At 40.3% G+C, this 24,912-nt stretch overlaps 1 non-coding gene across 1 annotated transcript; it reads right to left on the bottom strand.

The window, feature by feature from the left end:
* Positions 1–14,292: 14,292 nt before the first annotated feature.
* LOC146406920 (signal recognition particle RNA) lies at positions 14,293–14,592 on the bottom strand. The gene has a single exon (XR_014832747.1).
* Positions 14,593–24,912: the final 10,320 nt, after the last annotated feature.

A 24,912-nucleotide genomic window follows, 5' to 3' on the forward strand; every position in this document is an offset into this window, starting at 1 on the left:
AAGAAATCTGGACCTAGGAGGATTCTAGAGCCTACAGACTGAGTGTCGTGAGCAGCAAAATTCTCACCAGTAGACGGCGACTCTTAAGTTAAAAGGGCGCGTTCAGCATTTCAAAAGAAACCAGGAATTGCAGACTCCAAGAGGCTGCTGTAACACATATAGCGCAGCACTACTGCATCAAATGGCACAGTAAATCATGCAGAATAGCTCAAGATATGAAATAAGCTATTTGGAGGGTTTAGGATAGACTGTAGCCAAAACCGTAAAAGCGACAGGTCTAACTGTACATAAACAATACTAAAGTTCTTATATTGACAGTAAAGGCATTCCCCAAAGAATGCCTAAATATTTTGCATAAAATGCAATACATGTGTAAACTCCACATTGAAAGGGACAAAACTTAGATGCAGAAGTTCCAGGGGGCCAGGGATGGAACCCACACCACAGTGACAAATGCCAGATCCTTAACCCACTGCACCATCAGGGAACTCTCTCAGATACTTCTCTATATACAAAAACTGAAAGACTTCATAGCAAAACTCCCAGGATAGGAGCAGGATACTAATTTAAGTTATATATGGGTCAGCCCCTGGACTAACTCATACATTGCTTCTGGTTTGTCTGTCAAGGAAAATGGGCATCAGAAGGAAAAATGCAAGAATATACATAAGAACGAAAAGTAGATGAAGATAAGTATAAAAATTACAAAGCAACTGCATAATTTACTACTGAATTCCATCATTTCTGGATTTTGAAATAGTTTCTCTCTACTTTGAAAAATTTCTGAACCAGGAACACTTAAGGACTTGAAAAAATAGAGGCAACAGGAGATGGGCAAATCATCTTCCATTTTCAAAGAGAAGATAAAAGTGAATTATCTGAAACCAACAGAATTTGTCATAACTGATAATTTAAAGGTAATTTTTTTCTTTTTAAAACAGTTTTACTGGAATTTAGCTGATTTACAAATGTGTGTTAATTTCAGGCATACTGCAAAGCAAATCAATTTTACATATTATACATATAGCCATTCCTTTCCAGATTCTTTTCCCATATAGGTTACACAGTATTGAGTAAATTTCCCTGTGCTATAAGTAGTTCCTGGTTACCTATCTATTATATATATATTTTTTTGTCTTTTGTCTTTTTTCTTTTTGTTGTTGTTGTTGTTGTTGTTGTTGCTATTTCTTCGGCCGCTCCCGCGGCATATGGAGGTTCCCAGGCTAGGGGTTGAATCGGATCTGTAGCCACCAGCCTACACCAGAGCCACAGCAACGCGGGATCCGAGCCGCGTCTGCAACCTACACCACAGCTCACGGCAACGCCGGATCGTTAACCCGCTGAGCAAGGGCAGGGACCGAACCCGCAACCTCATGGTTCCTAGTCGGATTTGTTAACCACTGTGCCACGACGGGAACTCCCTATCTATTATATTTTATATATAGTAGTGTGTATATGTCAATCTCAACCCCCTAATTTATCCCTCCCCCCACCACATTTCTTCTTTGGTAACCATAAGTTTGTTGTATCATTTTTATTAGATTACACACATTAGTGATTATCATATGAAGAGAAGTAAGTCAGACCAAGAAAGACAAATTTCACGTGAGGATGTGAGCAGCGTAACAGAAGAGTCTGACTCACAGGGACTGATGGTGTTGGCTATTTGATCAGGAGGGTCTTAGAAATGAAATGTATGGGAAACGTACTAAATTCTTACTTGGTCCCTATAAGCAAAAGAGTTGTAGCTCAAGTGAACAAAAATCATAAAAACTCATTTATAGTCTTTCAGTCAACTCCCCAAATTAAGCCAGTTTACAGACCCACAACCTCTTGTATGAAATGGAGTCTAGATCCCCTTGAGGAAGGACATTGCCAAAAATGTATACTGTTAATCCTTCTTCCAGATTTCCCCAAAGAGACCTATGGCCTTTTATGAGGGTAACTGTGCACTGGGGAAAAAGAAACGATGAGACATTGGGTCGGGGGGGGCAGGGGAATCACCAGACCCTGGCTCTGAACTGACACTAATTCCATGAGACTCAAAACATCACTGTGGCCCAGTCAGAGAAGGCCTTTATGGAAGTCAGGTGATCAATGGGGTTTTAGCTCAGGTCTGTCTCACAGTGGGCCCGGTAGGTCATTTCACCAGTGCTGGAAGGCACAATACGTATACTCCACAACTAGCAGAAGCGACACACAGGTTTCCTGACTTATGGAATGAGAGCAGCTGTCAGGGAAAGGCCAGGTGGAAGGCACTAAATCTGTCTCTACCTAGGGAACTAGTCACCCAAGAGCAATACGAATTCCTGGAGAAACTGCAGAGGTGAGTGCTACCATTAAGGAGCTGATTCCCATCACACCCCCATTCAACTCACGGATCTGGCCTGTGCAGAAGACAGATGGATCTTAGAGGATGACAGCGCATTGCTTTAAGTTTAACCTGGTGGTGACTCCAGAAGAAGTCACTACTCCAGTAGTGGTTTTACTGCTCAGCCAATTAACATATCTCCTGGTACCTGGGATGCAGCCGTTGATCTGGCAATGTCTTTTTCTCTGTTAGAAAGACCACCAGGAGCAGTTTACTTTCAGCTGGTAAGGCCAGCGAAACACCTTCACTGTCCTGCAATAAGGAGTATCAACTCTCTAGCTCTATATCATAATTTAGTTCACAGGGACCTCGATCATTTTTCCCTTCCACAAGATAATCACACTGGTCCATTACATGGATGACACTTTGCTGACTGGACCTAGGGAAAAAGGAATAGCAACTCCTCTATTCTTATTGGTAAGACATTTGTGTGTCTGTGGGAGGAAATAAATCTGACAAAAATTCAGAGAACTACCTGGGAGAAATTTCTAGGCATCCAGTGGTGTGGGATATGTCAAGTTCTCTTTTAATGTGAAGTTTAAGTTGTTGCATCTGGCACCCTTACAAAAAAAAAAGAGGTACAACACATAGTGGACCTTTTTGGATATTGGGAAACAACATATTCCTCATTTTGGTATGTTACTCCAGTCCATTTACCAAGGGGCCTAAAAAGCTGCTAATTTTGAGTGGGGTCCATATGAAGAGAAGGCTCTGAAGCAGATCCAGGCTGCCATATGCCAGCTGCTCTCCTGCTTGGAGCACGGGATCCAGAAGATCCAATGGTGCCTGCAGTGGCAGTGGAAGTGGCAGTAGGAATGCAGTTTTTAAGCATTTGGCATCCCCCTGTAGGTGAATCAGTATAGGCTTGTAGAATTTTGGACCAAAGCCCTGCCATCCTCTGTGGCTAACTACTCTCCTTTTAAGAAACAGTTTTTGGCCTGCTACTGGGCCTTAGGAGAGACTCTATGCTTAACCATAGGCCACCAAACTGGTGTTACATGACCCTCCACACCATGAAGTTGGGGATGCACAGTACCACTCCATTATCACATGGAAGTAGTATATATGAGATAAGACCCAAACAGGTCCTGATGGCACAAACAGAAACATGAAGAAGTGGTCCAAATGCCTCTGTTCCCCACTCCTGCTATACCACTTTCTCTCTCCCAGTTGCACCTATGGCCTCATGAGGAGTTCACTACTATCAGCTGACAGAGAAAGAGAAGACTTTGGGCCTGGTGTGCAGATAGTTCTGTAGGATAAGCAGACATCATCCTAAAGTAGACAGCTGCAGCTCTATTGCCCTTTTCTGGGACATCCCTGAGGACAGTGGTGAAGTGAAACCTCCCAGGGGGCAGATCTTTGAGCCATGTACCTGGCTGTTCATTTTGCATGGAAGGGTAAATTACTAGCCTTGTAATTATATACTGAATCATGGGCTGTGTCCAATGGATTACCTGAATGGCTAGAGACCTAGAAGGAACATAACTTGAAAATTGATGATGATGAAATCTAAGGGACAAGTATGTGGACAGACTTCTCAGAATGGGTGAAGAATTTGAAGGTATTAATTGTCCCCCATGAATGCTCACTAAAGAGTGATCTAAGCAGAGGAATTTAACAATCAAGAGGCTAGTATGACCAACTTATCCTGTGGGTACTAGCCAGCCCCCTTCCCCAGACACCTCTGTCATCATCCAAAGGGCTCATGAACAAAGTGGCCAAGGTGGCAGGGATGGAGTATATGTATGGGCTCAGCAACATGGACTTTCACTCATCAAGGCAGACCCAGCTACACCCAGTGCTAAGTGCCCAGTCAGCCACCAGCAGAGACTAACACTGAGTCCTAGATATGGCACCCTTCCCCACGATGATCAGCCAGCTACCTGGTAGCATTGATTACACTGGACCACTTCTATCATGGAAGGGGCCATGTTTTGTTGCTACTGTAATAGACAGAAATTTTGGATGCAGATTTTCTACCCTGAACACAATGCTTCTGCCAAAACTACCATCCATGGACTTACAGAATGGCTCTTCCACTGTCATGGTACTTCACACAGCATTTCTTCTGATCAAGGAACTCACATTACAACAAACGAAGTGCAGCAATTGGCTTGTACTCATGGATTTCACTAGTTTTACCATTTCTTCCATCATCCTGAAGCAGCTGGTTTGATAGACTGATGAAATGCCCTTTCAAAGATTCAGTTACAACATGGCTAGGTGTCAATACTTTGCAGGGCTGAAGCAAGGTTCTCCAGGTGGTTGTTTATGCTCTGGCTCAGTGTCAAACATATGGTCTATTTCTCCCATAGCTAATGGGAGCAGCACCACTCACTATTATTCCTAGTAACTCACTAGCAAAAATTTTGCTTCTATCCCTCATGGTCTTGTGATCTGCTGGCCTAGAGATCCCAGTTCTAAAGAGCAAAATGCTTCTTCCAGGAGAAACAATATTGATTCCACTGAACTGAAAGTTTAGACTGATGCCTGGTCACTCTGGGCTCCTCATGCCTCTGAATCAAAGCAAAGAAGGGAGTTACTATGATGACTGGAGAAATTTGACTGCTACTCCTCAGTAGAGGTAAGGAAGAGTGTGCCAGGAATATAGTGGATCCCTTAGGGCGTCTCTTAGTATTTCCTTGCCCTGAGATTAAAGTTAATGGAAAACTACAACAACCTAATTCAGGTAGAAGTACTAATGGCTCAGACCATTCAGGAATGAAGGTTTGGGTACCTCTTCTAGTTAAAGAATGAGGTGATTACTGAAGGCTAAGGGGAAATGCATTGGGTAGTAAAAGAAGGTTGTAATAAATACCAGATACAATCACATGATCAGTTACAGAAATAAGGGCTGTAATTGTCATGAGTATTTCTTTCTTATTGTGTTATATGTTTGTGTGTGTATGGGTGTGGTTATTTTGATATGTATATATCCTGTAAATATCATTATTTTCTTCCACCTCTTATTCCTCACCATGTAATATAAGATATAATGATTTTACATCATAGTATTTAAGTATTGTTATTTTTACAACATGGTGATTAGGTTATAGGATATCAAAGAGAAGAGCCAACATCCCCCAAGGATTTTTCATCCTTTTCTGTGAAAAGGGTTAGTGCATTTGTGGTTCTACACAGGATGATTGCATCATGTTAGGCACAAGTACGACATCATTTTACCAAAGGGAAAAGGGGATATGTATATGGGATTAACATATACAAACCACCATATATAAAGTAGATAACCAACAAGGAGCTACTGTACAGCACCAGGATATACTCAACATTTTGTAATAACCTATAATGGGAAATATTCTGAAAAATAATATAATATATATATAAAACTGAATCGCTGTACTGTATAACTGAAACTAGCACAGTATTGTAAATCAACTGTACCTCAAGCAATTTTTTAAAAAATATGACCTTGTTATTGTCTTTATTTGGAAATTTGGTATGGTTTAAGAAAAGCTGCATATGGGTATGTAGTTGACAAGGTCAATTATGAATTTTATGTGTCATCTTGGCTAGGTCATGGTGTCTAGATATTTGGCCGAACATTATTTTAATGTAGTTGTTGTCTGTATAATGAACTAAACACACTTTGTTTTCCAAACTAATTTTTTTCCAACTTTTTTTGGTGTGTAATTTACACATCATAAAACATTTGCCACCCTATTTATTATTAAGTGTACTGTTTAGTGGTATTAAACTCATTTATAATATTGTACAACCATCACTATCACCCATCTCCATAGTTCCTTTCATCTGGTAGACCTGAAACTCTATAATCATTAAAAAAAAACTCCTAATTTTCCCTTCCCACAGCCCCCAGCCACCTCCATTCTACTGTCTGTCTCTAAGATTATGACTTTTCTGAGGATCTCATATAAGTGGAATCATATATTTATCTTTTTGTGTTAGACTTATATCACTTAGCATAATATTCTTAAGGGTCATTCATGCTGTAGCAAATGCCAGAATTTCCTTCATTTTTAAGGCTAAATTATACTCCATGGTATGTATATACCACATTTTGCTTATCCATTCATCCATCAATGGACACTTGAATTGCTTCCACATTTTAGCTATCATGAAAATGCTATGAACATGGATATAAAAATATCTCTTCAGGGAATTCTCATTGTGGCTCAGCAGTTAAGAACCCTACTACTATCCATGAGGATGTGAGTTCGATCCCTGGCTTGGGTGGGTTAAGGATCTGGCGTTGCAGTGAGCTGTGGTGTAGGTTGCAGACATAGCTCGGATCCCATGCTCCTGTGGCTGTGGTGTTGGCTGGAAGCTGCTGCTCCAATTCAACCCCTAGCCCAGAAACTTCCATATGCCACAAGTGTGGCCTTAAAAAGCTATATGTATATAAATTCTTATATAATATATTTAAACTATATATTTTAAATTCTTTGGGGAATATACCCAGAAGTGAAATGGCTGGATCATATAGTAATTCTATTTTTAATGTTTTGAGGAACTACCATACTGTTTTTCACAACAGCTGTACCATTGCACATTTCCAAAAGTAGAACACAAGAGTTCCAGTTTCTCTACATCCTCACCAACACTTATTTTCTGTTTTTTTTTTAATAGTAGTGAAGTTTTCTCATGTAGTTTTGATTTCCATTTTCCTAATGATGAACAAAGTTGAGCAGACTTTCATGTGCTTCTTAGCCATTTGAATTTCCTCTTTGGAGAAATGTCTACTCAAATCATTTGAAGCAGAAATTTCTAATTTTCTGTATATAGTGTTGCTTTAGAATGTCCAAGTCTTAATGTCTGGTTCCCAAAAGAAGAAAAAGAAAAAAATTAAGGGAGATTTAAAAAGGGTGCTTTTCCTTTTAAAATTTTAATTTTTTTTTGCCTGCACGAGCAGCATCCAAAAATTCCTGGGCCGGGGATCAAACCTGCACCACAGCAGTGACTCCACGCCACTGAAGTAACAATGCCAGATCCTTAACCCACTGTGCCACAAGGGAACTCCTGTTAGTCCTTTTAATACCCTGAAAGTTACTTCTGCTGGAAAGGGCAGAGGCTTCCAACAATGGTAGGAGGTGTAACAACTTGCCACCTGCTTCTTTGTACCTCTGTGACCAGAAGCAGAAATAAGCAATCAAAGCATAGATGCTCAATATTTCAGAAACAGGGTCCATTTTCTTTTATGTTTCCAGAATTTGATTTTTGTTTATTTGTCTCAGGGAGTTTTTTTCCTGATGAATATAATTATTTACAGTCTATTTCAATTTTCTATGGCCATTGAACACTGCAGAAATATTCCTACAATAAAAATTTTGATTCGTTAAAAAAAAAAAAGGGTCCTTTTTGCCCACTCTGGCTTCCAAAAGCTGTATGCAGTTTCAGCTCTTATCATAATAGTAGCTACTGATCCCCCATTCCGAGCTTGGGGGACTCCATCTACCTGTCATGGAGCTAGGAATGGGAGATTGGTAGCTACTATTATGATAAGAGCTGAAATGGACAGAAATTAACTGCGTTTTACTGTCCTCTCAGTGGAAGTTGTAAGCCTTCAGTGGACTCCAGAGTTCCAAAATAGTTACAGCAGATAGATCCTGCCAATGCAATTGTTGTCCAGATGGGGAGACAGTTTCCTGATGCTCTCTATTCTACCAATGTGCCAGAATCCTCTCCCTCTTGAACTCATTTTAAGTCTTTATTCACTGTTGTTTGTGGCCACCGAAATCTCTGTTTCATTGGATTAACATGACCCACTAATGGTTTGAGAGAGATTTCCTGAAAGGCTAGAATCCACCAACCAACCAAACAAAACAATTCTCCCAGACTTTGCATATTGGGCTACACTGGGGCACACTTCCACACGTAGCATGACAATTTACAACTGTCTTACCCTTCACTTCCTTCTTGCTGGGATCCTGAAGGTCAGTCTGAGGTGAGAACTTTGGGTCTTTTCAGGTCTTTTCTGAGCTTGTATCCTGCCCTGGCATGTGCATGAGTGTCTAGAATACCTGGAATATGACAGAGCTTTTCATAGCCTTTATTCCCCCAAATAACTCCTTCCCCAGCTTCTTTCTTCCCATTCTTTTTGATCTATTTCTTGCCCCAACTGCTCTTGCCCCAGGCAGCAGCAGCTAATAGATTTGCCTTTACATGCTTTCAACAAATGCCACCCACATGAAGCCTTTCCAGCCATGGAGAAACTCCTGTGCCATCAAAACAAAGGCAAACTCAGATGATTCAGCAATCCCACTCCTAGGCATATATCCAGAGGAAACCATAATTCAAAAAGATATATTCACCCCGATGTTCATGGCAGCATTATTCACAATAGTCAAGACATGGAAATGACCTAAATGTCCACTGACAGATGAATGGATAAAGAAGATGTAGTACATATACATATAATGAGATATTATTCAGCCATGAAAAAGAATGAAATAATGCCATTTGCAACAACATGGACAGACCTAGAGATTTTCACACCAAGTGAAGTTAAGTCAGAAAGGGAAAGACACATACCATATGATATTACTTATATATAGAATCTAAAATATGACACAAATGAACTTAATGAAACAGAAACAGACTCACAGATGAAGAAAACAAACTTATAGCTACCAAAGGGGAAAAGGGGTAGGAGAAGAATAAATTAGGAGTTTGGGATTAGCAGATACAAACTACTGTATATAAGACAGATAACAACAAAATCCTACTGTATAGCACAGGGAATTATAGTCAATATCTTTCAATAAACCATAATGGAAAGGAATATGAAAAAGAATATATATCTGTACATGAATGTATATGTGTGTACACATACATACACATATATTTCATACATATGTAACTGAATCACTTTGCTGTACATCAGAAACTAACACAACATTGTAACTCAACTATACTTCAATTAAAAAAATAACAAGGACAAACTTAAGTCAGTTCCTTAGGGAGCCATCGGACAACTGCAATTCATTGGGAATTATGTCTGTGCTGCTCCTTCTGCTACCAGCCCCTTGCACCAGGAATGTGAACTGATGTCTCAGCTTGGCAGTAACCTGAGGGAATTGTAACAGAGCAAATTAAAATTCCCTAGAGCTCTGGTTCTTCAGTTTTTTCTTTATTGAGCATTTCTCTTGTTGTTTAAAGTTTTTATAATTAGATTTGAGAGTTCTGAAAAAGTTGATTCTGACAGTTTTCACCAGCTTATTCATCACTTCTGAGAGGGATGAACAGAGCCTCAGAGTTCCCTCCTCCACCATATTCCAATCTACCATGTGCCAGATTTTTACAAGTTTTTTTTTACTAATTTATTTTTTATTCAATAGCCATTAAATTGAGCCTCAGTCATAATTTCATATTAGTGTTTTAGTCACTTATAAACTCAGCATCAGTTTTATTTGGCATCAGTGTTATTTGGCTTTACCAATAGAAGTTTGGGATCTAGAGTGAGAGATAACATATTCCAGCAATCCTATGCTTAGATGATAACCAGGGATAGAACATTATGTTCTGTACTGGGGATCATACTTTCTAAGAAAAATACACAAAGTGGACAAACAGAAAGGTGAAATGAGACTGCAACCATGCAATGCAAGTAATGGCTGAGGTGCTGATGGGTTGAAATATTTGATTTGTTATCTGTAAACGTTAGGGCTATGGTTATACTAATGAGAGAAGATTTCAGGGAAACAAAGTCTTAATACAATCAAGAACTTCCTAGAAGTCAACATTGTTCAAAGAAAGAATAGCTATTTAGGGATGCATACATAGATGGTAACATCATAAGGAACAATAAGATAATGTGGTTACAAAGTTAGAATAGTGGTTATGTCTAAGCAGGTAGGGTATTTGGGTATGGGCTTCTAGGATGCTTTTAAGTTATATTGCTAAGGACTAGTTATATATTTGTTCACTTTATAAATACTTTAAATTTTACATTACATTTTTGTCTTTCATATGTATGACATATCTCACAAAAGTTTAAAAGGTAGCAGATACATGTGATGAGGATTCAAAATGGTCACAGACTCTTTAACACCCAAAGAGTAGGTTCTGTTCTCTCCATACCTTTAAATCTAGGCTGGCCTGCATCTGGTCTAACAAAGCATAGTAGGCAGAAGTGATGCTATGCTATTTCTGGCTCTAGTCTTTAAAAGGCCTGGTAGCTTCCAGCTTGGTCCCTCGAAGCCTGAATCACTATGTAAGAAATCTCACAACATGCTGCAGAGAGGACTTAAGACTACATGGAGAGGGAGATGGGCCTGACTGAATGCAGCTTTAGAGCCAAGCCTGTCAAGGCACCAGGCATCTTGAACCTTCCAGATTAGACCAGCCATCAGCTGAACACCACCAAGTGACCCCAATCAATATATCCTGGAGCAGAAGAACTGTCCAGCAGAGCCTTGCCAAAATTCCTGATTCTCAAAATAATGAAATATAATAAAACAGTTATTTCAAACCATGAAGTTTTGAAGTAGTTTGTTGTATACTTTCTTAGTCCCTTCAGGCTGCTATAACAAAAATACCATAGTCTGGATGGCTTAAGTAATGAACATTTATTTTTCACAGTTCTGGAGACTGAAAAGTCCAAAATCAGGATGCTAACAGATCTGATGTCTGATGAAGGAAGGCCTGCAGCCTGGTTCATAGACAGCTGTCTTCTTGCTGAGACTTCATGTGGTAGAAGAGGCAAAAAAGTGCTCTAGGGCTTCTTTTATAAGAGCACTTAATCTCATTTATGAGGACTTCACCTCCATAACCATATCACCTTCAAACACACAACCTCCAAATACTATCACATTAGGGATTGGTTTCAACATATGGAATTTTGAGAGAGCATAAACATTCCACCTATAGTATACACTATAGATAATATAAACAATAAGCAAATTTAAGCAAAAAATGTTTTAAGAAAGTAAGTGTTCTAATATTAATAATAAAGTGGAGTTCCCGTCGTGGCACAGTGGTTAACGAATCTGACTAGGAACCATGAAGTTGCAGGTTCAATTCCTGCCCTTGCTCAGTGGTTTAAGGATCCAGTGTTGCTGTGAGCTGTGGTGTAGCTTGCAGACGTAGCTCAGATCCTGCGATGTTGTGGCTCTGGTGTAGACCGGCAGCTACAGGCGGCTACAGCTCCAAATAGACCCCTAACCTGGGAACCTCCAAATGCCGCAGGAGCGGCCCTAGAAAAGGCAAAAAGACAAAATAATAATAATAATAATAAAGCAGAGTTAAGAAGAAAAAATGCATTTTTGTTGGAAGACTGAGCATTATTTTTTAATCAGGGGTGGATGTGTATACTCTAAAGATAAAAGAGTCCTAAACATTAATGTCATCATTTATATGTTCCTGGGATGGGAAAGATCCTCCAAAGCAAAATACTAAAAGGAGACACTGTAAAGGATAAGGCTTAGTAGGTTTGAAAACACCCAACTTTAAAGTTGCTGTATGTCTAAAATATCTCACTGTTAACACAAAGTTCTTAAAAAAAAAGAAGTATGGTCAACTTTGTGATATATTGAAGTTGTTTCATGGATGTCGTAGGGAATTGTAAAGTATAACCGCATATTGAGTGGATGGTTAAAACAGGTATTCAGTAATGGTGGTGTCGAGTAAAAGCCAAGCAAAGTGCATTTCTAACAATGGCCTTTTGAAAACCATGTTTTGCCCAGGAGAAAGTTTTTGGTATTGGCTATTTCAGGCATTCAGGCAGGCTAATAAATTAGATATACTTGGCAGGGATCATGACATCCCTTACCTTACATGGCCCATATTTAAATGACTGTTGCCCCTTACCTCCCAAAGCTCTACAAAGACAATGCCTTGTCTATATTATTTCTGATTATCTAGTGTTGGCATAAGATCTGGCAAATATTTGGCACATAAACATTTTTTAAAGGATAGATGGATAAATCAGTGGATGGATGGATAGATGAATAGATGGATGAATTGCTAAAATGCTATACTTTAAAGAAAGACACACACACGAGAAAAAGATGGACCCTGAAAACTTGTTTAATATGAAAAGTGGGGAAAAAATGTACAAGCATTTTAAAGGAGCTAGTTGCTGGCATGATTCCTTTCTGATTTCAGGATTTTTTTTCAGGTACAGACTAACCTTGACACTCTTCTTTTTTAAATACTTGTTTTCTATTGCTGCTGTTACAAATTACTGCAAATTCACTGCCTTAAGCAGCACAGACAGATGTATTACCTTGCAGCTCTGAACGTCAGAAGTCCCTAGTAGATCAGCAGGGTTGCATTTGTTCTGGAGGCTTTGGGGGCCAGTCTGTTTCCTTGCCTTTTCCAGCTTTCAGAGGCTGTCTGCATTCCTTGGCTGGTGACTCTGAATGATGCCAATCTCTGCTTCCAGGCCACATCTTCTCTGACTCTGACCCTCTTGCCTTCCTCTTAGAAGAATCCTTGTAATTACATTCTGCATCAAATTCAGGGATCTATTTAGTGAAAAACAAATGAGACATGTCAAAAGTATTTTGCTTCCAATTTCTTTTTTATGAAATGGGATAAAGATTTAAAAAGCAAAAAAGCATCTCCGTATAGTAATATTTAATGAAAATGCATTCATTTGGAGGTGACTTTTAAATTCTTAAAAAGTTGTCCTGAATAATTGGAATAAGACTTATTCCACATAGCTGCAGAGTGCAGACCCAGAAGCAAAAGGCAGCAGAATTCTGTTCAACTCAAGAAGGGCTTTTCCTGATAGTTATGTTTGTTCAAGTGAAATGAATCACTTAAAGAAAATTAAGTACAATTAGCTTTATGAAAAGCTTGCTACACTGTCCCCTCTCCTCTTCATTTTAGAAGGTGTGAAAAATCTGTGTTTAGTCTTTAAATTCCCTATAGATTATCGGATTTATATTAAGACTGATGTGAAAACTTGATCAGTTCATTTCCACTGCCCCTAAAATGCCTCAATTTAAAAGGGAACACTCTAAGATAGTTCTTTTATAAGATAAAATTACGATCACAGACTACCAAAAACTTCTGACAACTGGAAAGATTCTCTTCTTTCATACTTATTCCCTTCTTTCTTTTAAAAAACAGCAAAGATGCAATACTTGCTCTACGAAGCTCAGTGGATGGCACTGAGATGTTGGGACGCAGCCCCACCGAGGGCCTTTCAATTCCTTCTCTAAGGTTAGCTTCTGGCAGTCTGAGAATTAAGGGGAGAGACAGGGTGATAGGATTAGGCCACACTGCAGATCCCCTCAGCTATCACAGGGACGTCCGGGCTTTTCTTAGGTTGCTTTTTCCCTTACAAGGGGGGAGTATACGGGTTCCCCGGCATGGGGGTAGGGGAGCCAGCCCTATCTGTAAACCGGCAGAGTAAAGTATACGATGAAAGCCAGATTTTCCACCTGCAACATTTAAAAGTAAAAAGAACAGGACAGTGGTGAATGAAGGTATCCCCGTGGCGGGAGGTGGACAGGGAAGGCCGAGTCAGGCAAGCGAAGCTGCGGTAGCAATAGTCGCAAACTGGACCCCTGCGGGAAGAACTTTGGAATCGGGACTCGGAGGTGCCTTTTTTGCGATGGTACCGGACAGCCATTTTCTCCAACAGGTCGTGCGAAAACGAGCATCCCCTGCTGGCTCTGAGGGTGATAACAGCTTTCCGCAGAGGCATTTTGACCATGTTCCGGCAGGGGTCAGCGATGAGGCGGCTACAATTCCTCGAGTATCCTAAGTTACCTGGTGAATTTTTAACTGTAAAGGCGACATAAAATAGGAGAGAAACGTAAAATAGTGAGATGATAGAGCCAGTAATGAACACCAGTTACAGTTCGTCTATTGAACGCATTAGTGAACTGATGAATAGGTAAAACGTATAAAAATGTAAAATGTTTGGAAAAAGGCAAACAAAGATTGTTTATGAGAATATAGGACTTTAGAAATCCAAAAGTTTCCAAAAGAGACGGGGTCTCGCTATGTTGCCCAGGCTGGAGTACAGTGGCTATTCACAGGCGCGATCCCACTACTGATCAGCACGGGAGTTTTGACCTGCTCCGTTTCCGACCTGGGCCGGTTCACCCCTCCTTAGGCAACCTGGTGGTCCCCCGCTCCCGGAGGGTCACCATATTGATGCCGAACTTAGTGCGGACACCCGATCGGCATAGCGCACTGCAGCCCAGAACTCCTGGGCTCAAGCGATCCTCCAGCCTCAGCCTCCCGAGTAGCTGGGACTACAGGCGCGCGCCACCGCGCCCGGCGATGAAAATCACTGCAGCAGAGATACTAGAGTTGAGGCTTAGTGACGTCACCGGGGGTGGGACGAGGCAGAGCCAGTCCAGGGACTAAGACACGCCGGCGGAAGGCGCCCCGGAGGCAGGGGCCATATGATGTCATTGGGGCGTGGCTTTCGTCCCGCCTTGTTGGGCCAGTCTTGCTGGCTTGGAGTAAGCTGCTTTCCCATTTCTGGCCTTAGATCCTGGTATTTGGCTCGGAACATTGTATTAAGAAAAAACGGTCTGCTTCTGCTTAGTGCTCGTACGGTGTTTTATCCGGGCACGCAGCGAGCACAAAAGGAAACGCAATACCCTACTCCTTCAGCATTGCCTTTCTTCAGCAGGCCTTAAATACCAGCTGCGTGTTTGGGGGGACATTATTAACGCGGGAACTGAATCATCTGTCCCTAAATCTTACACTGTCCACAGAAAGCATTTAGGAGGGGCCTTCGCTGTGCGAAGGAGTATAACCCTTAGTAGCGGAGGTTGAGTGTCCACAAAAGTGCTGGCGGTCAGCTCACTTTTCACTGTTGGAGCGAAGGCAGCGTGGGCTAACAATCGGCTTTTGACCGCGTGTGTTATTATTGCCCGTTATTGTTGGGGAAAAAAAATTGAGAATGTGGGTAGCCTGGTGCAAGATTTAGGATTTGGCAGCCTGAGGTTTTTTTGGAACAAGAATCGGTTCGGAAGGCATACAGGGGAAGAAGGAAAAAAGAATTTCCAGTCTTAGTAGATCTGCAGCCAGCTGCCCTTTGCTGTCCCCTATTGTCAATCTTCCTTCTCCTTTTTCTTAGAAATTAATCCAAACTTCCCCCTCCACTTCCTTCCTTGTAGCAGATAACTCTGCTCCCTCCTTCACAGGTAAATTAAACTCCATCAGAAAAAAACTAAACTGCTTTTTACTGCGTCCCGCTCTAAAATTTCTTTACATCTTCAAGGAAGGGCAATTCTTTTTGTCTCTTCCTATCTCAAACCCAGTAGGTCAAAATTCCCCCGTCAATCATTTCCACATCCATATTCTCCCCCATACACACTTATATAAAGAGATTTGGAGCTTTCTTTCGACTCTCCCTCTCTTTCCAAATAAGATATCCCCCCAAATTCCCATATGCTACTTCTTTAGAGGCAAACCCTCTCACTACTCCCAAACAACTATTAACCTATACTCTGTTCCAATTGTTTTGCCTTTTCAAGAGTGTAGCCTAGATGGCATAGTATAATAGGTAACCTTTTGAGACTGTCTTCTTCTGCATAGCTCAGTGTCTTTAAGATTCATCCAGTTTGTTGCATGTACCCTCTTCCATGCTGAATAGTATTTCATTACAGGATTGTACCATAGTTTGTTGATGGTTTGTAAATATCCACTAAAGGACATCTTGGTTATTTCCAGCTTTTGGAGTAATAAATCTGCTAAATCTGAATGAAATCTGCTAAACGTTTGTGATCAAGGGAAAAAAAAAAGGTATGCTGTTTTCATGGCTGTACTTCGTGAAAGCATGTTCTACAATGGCTATATTCCCTTCCTAACATTTTCAGTCCACAGCCCAGCAACCCACTGACATTATTTTAAGGCTCCCATATCTAAGCCTTCTAATTGGTAGTCCTAAAGGTCTCTTTCAGACTTCTGTGACATAATCTACACACTCCCCACCAGCGACCGCTGCCTCCTCCCAAAAGGTTACTTCTCCTTTGTTCTTGTCAGCCTCTGCTAGGTCCGCCAAGGCTTTGCTGATCTCTTGTACGGAACTGTTGTTCCTTGTAGTTCCCTCCCAAGCCTTCTCTTTTAGCCCTGCTGTGCTCTTTGTGAGCTCATCAATTCTCAGGACTCTCAAATCAATATCTCCACTGTGATGCTCTTTCCAGAGCTCTAGATTTATATTTCAAGCTGCCAACTAGGTGTCACACTGAAATCATTCAAAATGTCAAATTTGACAGCTGCAAAGAAAACCAATTACCTTCTGATCACCCTTCCTCCAAAAAGGTGTCTAACTTGTATTCTCACTTTCTACCAATACACTTAGTTGGTCACTTCAGACTTTCTTAGTCATTTTTGACCACTGTTTGATTCATTTAAAACCAGATATTTATTTCTTGTCTCTCCAATGACCAGGCAATATGTTAGGTGATGTCTCTAGGTGTATAGTGGTGAAGAAAAGGGACATAGTGGGGAGACAGATAACAACACAGAAAAAAGAAGCCATTACAAGTTGTGTTAAGTACCTTAAATGAAACAAAGTGCTGAGATTAAAATAATGACAGGAAAAGGGGAGGGGATCTACTTTAGAGAAAGTAGTCATGTAAACAGATAGAGTAGGAGGTCCCTGGAGAAAGAGAACAAGTCATGGCTTTCTTGATACAAGAGAAGGCATTTTAGGCCTAAGCCATTTTGTGGTCTAAGCCTGGCCGCATGCTTGTCCTCAAATACGTCTCAGTAATGAATGGTCTTATGTGACCAAAAGAATGCAGGAACAAATGAGTGTTATCATGCAAGAGGAGTAACAATAGCAGAGATAATATATCACTTGTAAACTCCCAGTTCTGTTTCAGTGGTAAAGATTAGCCCCAAGTACTCAACCACCAGATCAACTGGAACCTGAGGGATAAAGATGTTGATCTTTTTTTACCGTGGTGATTTCAGTCAACTAAAGCTTGGACTCTGTCGAACTTTGCCCCAATTCCAAGCTGAATTCTTTGCCCAAGCCCCTTCAATATTATGCATTTATCTTTAGCTTAAAACTTCCCCAATTTTGGGGGTGTGGGGGGCACTGCTTTGGGAAGGATCCCTGGTGTTCTTCTTACTTGCTGCAAGTAATAAATCTTTCCTTCTTCCATTCTTGGTTTTGCCTTTTGTTTACACACCTACCAAGAGGCTGTGGATGAAAATGTAATCTGTCAATCTAAGAAAGAATTAGAAAATTTTATGCGAGCCAAATTTGAGAATTATAACCCAGGAAAAGCATCTCAGAAAGCTCTGAGACCTGTTCCACAGGTTAGAAATCAAGTCACAGTTATAAAAATTTTTGAGACAGAGGGCTATACATCAAATGATATATTATTGACAGTTACATAATCCAGATCTAAGCATCATGGTAGTGTGGGTCATATAACCCTTTATAAGATCAAAAAGGAATGTTATCTTTTAAGGAGTTGTCTTATTGACTCTGGGAGAATGTTGCTATTTATGGTTGAGTGGGTATTCCTGCTGACATGGGAGGTTTGGCTGATGCATAATGTGTATACACACTGCATAATATGGAGTAAGGGGAGGCCAAAGGGCAAAGAAGAATTTTTATGTTTAAATTTTTCTTGTCTTGCCATAAAATACACATTTTACTTCACATGGCAAACCCATTTTTGGATAATAGGTAAGTCTCCTTGAGGAAGGGTCATTTAAATTGGGGCCTGAGGAATGGAGTGTCAGGGTATTTTATTTGCAAGCAGTAAGGACCGTCTGTAAACTGAAGTAAGAAAACTTCTCTTAAGAAGGAATAAATTAGGAAGTTCCCATTGTGGCAGAGTGGAAATGAATCCGACTAGTAACCATGAGGTGGCGGGTTCGATCTCTGGCCTTGCTCATTGGGTTAAGGATCTGGTGTTGCCATGAGCTGTGGTCTAGCTCGCAGACGTGGCTTGATCCTGCATTGATGTGGCTGTGGTGTAGGCCAGCAGTTACAGTTCTGATTCGACCTCTAGCCTGGGAACCTCCATATGCCGTGAGTACAACCCTAAAAAGCAAAAAAAAAAAGGAATAAATTAGAAGGAAATAGAAATGTGTCAGAATGATAGTTGTCCCCCCAATTTGTTCTTCCCTTTTACTAAACTAATAACATTTTTAGTTGGGCACATGACGCCTCAGGTAGAGACCATATTTCCCAGTTCCTTTTACAACCAAGAGTGGCAAAGTACTCACCAACAGAATATGAATGAAAGTGATGGGTGCCACTTCTTCCTCACTCGCTTAAAAATAAATCAGTTGTCCTCCAGTTCTGCTCTTTTGCCCTTTCCCATCGCTAGATGGCGCCAATGTGCACCCCTGTCAGTACTCCAGCTTTAATCAAGCAAACGAAGAAACTATCCTAAGATTTGGTGGGGCATCAAGAGAAAGAAGCCAGGGTCCATGGATAACTTAATGGAGCTGAACCACCCTGCCAGCTTGGACCACGTCTACCTCCAGTCATTTATATGAGAAATAAGATCCTGAAACCAAATACGGCCCTATAATGCCTTCCTGGGAGAGACTCCACCCTTACCCCAACCCCATGTCTTCTGTCTGCTTCTTGTTTGTAGAAAAACTTTAGCTCCCTAGGCCTTCTCAGAATCCCAAGGAATACATTTAATCAGAGAAGTGAGCAAATGCAGAAACAAAGGGAAACAGTCAAGCAAAACAAAATAATAATAGTTCAGCCATTAATTAATAGTTTAGCCTTTAGTTCTTCCTTAAGGGCTATAGATAATAGTCTGAGCCATTATCCTTTGAACTGTTCTGCAAATACTGAACTCCCCACTAGGTGGAAGAAGTTAACTGTAAGCTGCCCACAAGCAGGTAGACCCCAGACTGGCTGGAACCAGAAAGTTGATGATGTTGACTCCTGATTACCTCACCACTAACCAATCAGAATGTCCATGGGCTGATCACACACCATACAACCTTCTTGCTCACCCTGTCTTTAAAAACCCCTCCCTGAAAGCCATTGGGGAGTTCAGGCCTTTTGAGCACTAGCTGTCTGGAATTCTTGCTTGGTGCCTGCAGTCATGATGCACTTTCCTTCACCACAACCCAGTGTCAGTAGATTGGTTTTACTTCACTCAGTGGACTGGACCAAGTTTGGTTTGATAACATTGCTATTTCATTTAAATCACTATATTTGGGGTCGCTATTATCCCAGCATACCCTGTACTCTAATTTAGGCAAGGTCACAGAGAAAACTCTGGCTAATCAAAACTCAGAAAAGGGCAGGAATTGAAAGAGCTCTAGGTATCTCTATGTATCTTTTGAGTTCAGGTATCTTTTGAGTCCTAAACCCTCATACAATCTTCTTTTATATGCGTATCCATTTTTATTATAATTATGTTATAAATAAAACTTTTACAGTCTGCTTTTCAAATTTGTCACTATACTTCTAGTGGCAGTATAAGTCTCTCAGTTTATGTATAATTTATGATTTAAATTGGACTACTGTCAATTACACTAACCACCACTTCATCAATCTATACTTTTTTTCTTTTGTCTTCTTAGGGCCAAACCTGCAGCATATGGAAGTTCCCAGGCTAGAGGTCAAATTGGAGCTGCAGCTGCCAGCCTTTGCCACAGCCACAGCCACAGCAACTTGGGATCTGAGCCATATCTGCAACTTACACCACAGCTCACAGCAGCAATAGATCCTTAACCCACTGAGCGAGGCCTGGGATTGAAACTGCATCCTCACAGGTACTAGTTGAGTTCTTAACCTGCTGAGCCACAACGGGAACTCCCAGTGTTTGATTTTTTTTTAGGTTCTGTCACTTTTCCCCACAAATTTATTGAGGCATAATTTTCTCTTTTTTTTTTATTGCTCAAATGAATTTATCACATCTGTAGTTGTATAATGATCATAATAATCTGATTTCACAGGATTTCCATCCCACAGCCCAAGCACATCCCCCCACCCCCCAAACTGTCTCCTCCGGAGACCATAAGTTTTTCAGTGTCTGTGAGTCAGTATCTGTTCTGCAAAGAAGTTCTGTCTGTCCTTTTTTCAGATTCCACACGTCAGTGAAAGCATTGGATGTTGGTGTCTCATTGTATGGCTGACTTCACTTAGCATGATAGTTTCTAGGTCCATCCATGTTGCAAAAAATGCTGGTATTTTGTTCTTTTTGATGGCTGAATAATATTCCATTGTGTATATGTACCACATCTTCTGGATCCACTCCTCTGTTGATGGACATTTAGGTTGTTTCCATGTCTTGGCTATTGTAAATAGTGCTGCAATGAACATTGGAGTACATGTGTCTTTGCGAGTCGTGGTTTTCTCTGGATAGATGCCCAGGAGTGGGATTGCTGGACCAAATGGTAGTTCTATTTTTAGTTTTCCACAGTGGTTGCACCAATTGACAATCCCACCAACAGTGTACTAGGGTTCCTTTTTCTCCATACCCTCTCCAGCACTTATTGTTTGTAGACTTTTGGATGATGGCCATTCTGGCTGGTGTAAAGTGGTACCTCATCATGGTTTTGATTTGCATTTCTCTAATAATGAGTGATGCTGAACATCTTTTCATGTGTTTCTCGGCCATCTGTATGTCTTCTTTGGAGAATTGTCTGTTTAGATTTTCTGCCCATTTTTGGATGGGGTTGTTTGTTTTTTTGGTATGGAGCTGCAGAAGTTGTTTATAAATTTTGGAGATTAATCCCTTGTCAGTCGATTCATTTGCAAAGATTTTCTCCCATTCTGTGGGTTGTCTTTTTGTGTTGTTTAGGGTTTCCTTTGCTGTGCAGAAACTTTGAAGTTTGAGTAGGTCCCATTTGTTTATTTTTCTTTTTATTGTCAATACTCTGAGAGGTGGATCTGAGAAGATGTTGCTGTCATTTATGTCAGAGAGTGTTTGGCCTATGTTTTCCTCTAGGAGTTTGATAGTGTCTGGTCTTATATCTAGGTCTTTAATCCATTTGGAGTTTATGTTTGTGTATGGTATTAGGGAGTGTTCTAATTTCATTCTTTTCCATGTGGCTGTCCAGTTTTCCCAGCACCACTTATTGAACAAACTGTCCTTTCTCCATTGTATAGTCTTGCCTCCTTTGTCATAGATTAGTTGGCTGTAAGTGCATGGGTTTCATTCTGGGCTTTCTATCATGTTCCGCTGATCCATATGTCTGTCTTTGTGCCAGTACCATGCAGTTTTGACGACTGTTGCTTTGTAGTATAGTCTGGGAGCCTGATTCCTCCAGCTCCATTTTTCTTTTTCAGGATGTCTTTGGCCATTCTGGGTCTTTTGTGCTTCCAAACAAACTTTAAAATATTTTGTTTGGGTTCTGTGAAAAATGTCCTTGGTAATTTGATAGGGATTGCATTGAATCTGTATATTGCCTTAGGTAGTATAGTCATTTTGATAATATTAACTCTTCCAATCCACGAGCATGGTGTATCTTTCCATCTATTTGTGTCATCTTTGATTTCTTTCATCAGTGGCTTGTAGTTTTCAGAGTACAGGTCTTTTGTCTCTTTAGGTAGGTTTACTCCTAGGTATTTTATTCTTTTGGATGCGATGGTGAACGGGATTGCTTCCCTAATTTCCTTTTCTGCTTTTTCATTGTTAGTATATAGAAACGCTATCAATTTCTGTGTATTGATTTTGTATCCTGCAACTTTGCCAAATTCGTGGATGAGCTCTAAAAGTTTTCTGGCAGCATCTTTAGGATTCTCTAGGTATAGTATCATGTCATCTGCAAATAGCGATAGTTTTACTTCTTCCTTTCCAATTTGGATTCCTTTTATTTCTTTTACTTCTCTGATTGCTGTGGCTAGGACTTCCAGAGCTATGTTGAAGAGTAGTGGTGAGAGCGGACATCCTTGTCTTGTTCCTGATCTCAGCGGGAATTCTTTCAGCTTTTCACCATTGAGAATGATGTTCGCTGTGGGTTTGTCCTATATGGCCTTTATCATGTTGAGGTAGGTTCCTGCTGTGCCCACTTTCTGAAGGGTTTTTATCAGAAATGGGTGTTGGATTTTGTCAAAGGTTTTTTCCACTTCTATTGAGAGGATCATATGGTTTTTATTCTTCAGTTTGTTAATGTGGTGTATCACACTGATGGATTTGCGGATATTGAAGAACCCCTGCATCCCTGGGATAAATCCCACTTGATCATGATGTACAATCCTTGTAATGTATTGTTGGATGTGGTTTGCTAGTATTTTGTTGAGGATTTTTGCATCTATGTTCATCAGTGAAATTGGCCTGTAGTTTTCTTTTTTTGTGGTATCTTCATCTGGTTTTGGTACCAGGGTGACGGTGGCCTCATAGAGTGAGTTTGGGAGTATCCTTTCTACAATTTTTTGAAATAGTTTCAGAAGGAGAGGTGTTAGCTCTTCTCTAAATGTTTGATAGAATTCGCCTGTGAAGCCATTTTGGTCCTGGACTTTTGTTTGTTGGAAGAGGCATAATTTTCAAAAAAATCATAAGATTTTTTTGGGCCATGCCCACGGCCTGTGGAAGTTCCCAGGCTAGGGATCAAACCTGTACCACGGCAGTCACTGCAGTGACAATGCCAGATCCTTAACCTGTTGTGCCACAAGGGAACTTCAAATTGTAAGGTATTTTACAAGGTGATGAATTGTATACATTGTAAAAGGATTCCTGCTGTCAAGTTAAGTAACACATCTGTCACCTCACATATTTACCTGTGTGTGTGAACATTTAACTTATATTTTCTTAGAAAATTTCAATTATAATATGTGCTATTATCAACTATAAACAACATTTTATACATTAGATCCTCAGAACTTATTCATTGTATAACTAAATGTCTGTACCCTTTTACCAACCTTTCCCTATTTCTGCCACTCACCTGCTCCTAGCAACCACTTCTCTGTTCTTTGTTTCTACAAGTTCAACTTTTTTTTTTAACTCCATGTATTAATGAGACCATGCAGTATTTGTATTTCTTTGGCTTATTTCACTTAGCATAGTGATCTTCAGGTTCATCCTTGTCACAAATGACAGAATTTCCTTCTTTTTATAGGCTGAATAATACTCCAGTGTGTGTGAGTTCCCATTGTGGCTCAGTGGTTATAAACCTGACTAGTATTCATCAGGATGTGGGTTCAATCCCTGGCCTCGCTCAGTGGATTAAGGATCTGGCATTGCTGTGAGCTGTGGTGTAGGTCACAGACTCACCTTGGGTCCTGCGATGCTGTGGCTGTGGCATAGGCTGGCAGCTGTAGCTCCAGTTCAGCCCCTAGCCTGGCAACTTCCATATGGCACAGGTGTGGCCCTAAAAAGAAAAAAAAAATCTAGTATGTGTGTGTGTGTGTGTGTGTGTGTGTATTCTTGATCCATTCATCTGTTGGTGGACACTTCAATTATTTCCATCCCTTGGCTATTGTGAGTAATGATGCAATGAACATGGGAGTACAGCTGTCTCTTCCAGATGAAGATTTATTTCCTTTGTCTCCTATACTGTTGGTGGGCATGTAAATTGGTACAACTACTATGGAGAACAATATGGAATTTCCTCAGAAAAAGGAATATAGACCTACCATATGATCCAGCAATCTCACTCATGGGTGTATATCTGGACAAAACTACAACTCAAAAAGCTACATGCACCAAATGTTCATTGCAGCACTATTCACAATAACCAAAACATGGAAACAACCTAAATGTCTATTGACAGATGAATGGATTAAGAAGATGTGGTACATATACACACTGGAATACTACTCAGCCATAAAAAGAATGAAATAATGCCTTTTGCAGCAACATGGATGCAACTAGAAATTCTCATACTAAATGAAGTAAGTCAGAGAGAGAGAAAGACAAATACCATATAACTTATACGTGGAATCTAAAATATGGCATAAACGAACCTATCTATGGAACAGAAACAGACTTACAGACATAGAGAACAGACTTGTGGTTGCCATGGGGATGGAAGGAGTGGGATGGACTGGGAGTTTGGGGTTAGTAGATGCAAACTACTACATTTAGAATGGCTAGAAAAAGAGGTCCTACTGTACAGCACGGCGAACTATATCCAATCTACCGGGACAGACCATGCTGGAAAAAAACATTTTAAAAAAAGAATGTATATACATACATATACATATATATATATTTGTAAGACTATGTATATATGCAAGCATATATGTGTATATATATACATGTATGTCTGGGTCATTTTGCTGTGCAGCATAAATTGGCACAGTATTGTAAATCAACTATAATAAAATTTTTTTCCCTTTGGATATACACTCAGAAGTCAGATTGCTGGATCATGCAGTATTTCTATTTTGACTTTCTTCAGGAACCTTCATACTGTTTTCCATAGTGGCTGAACCAATTTACATTCCCACAATAGTGTACAAGGTTTCCCTTTTCTCCACATCTTTGGCAGCTTTTATCTAAGGTTTTTTTGTTTTGTTTTGTTTTTACTTTGCAAAAAACAAGATCATGGTCTGGCTGGCTGGGGTTTTGATCCTTCAAAACACAACCTGGATGACAGTTAATTTTTAGGCACTAAGCATTAGACTAGATACTCCTCTCATCCCAAATGGGATGTCTTCGTCTACAGAACCCCACTCATGCAGCTGAAGATATTTATAAATT

This window comes from Sus scrofa, chromosome 1 (assembly GCF_054392235.1).
Source record: "Sus scrofa isolate SSC_HxYL_T2T_F1_AM1 chromosome 1, Sscrofa_HxYL_maternal_Yorkshire_Landrace_v2.0, whole genome shotgun sequence".
NCBI classification, from domain to species: Eukaryota; Metazoa; Chordata; class Mammalia; order Artiodactyla; family Suidae; genus Sus; species Sus scrofa.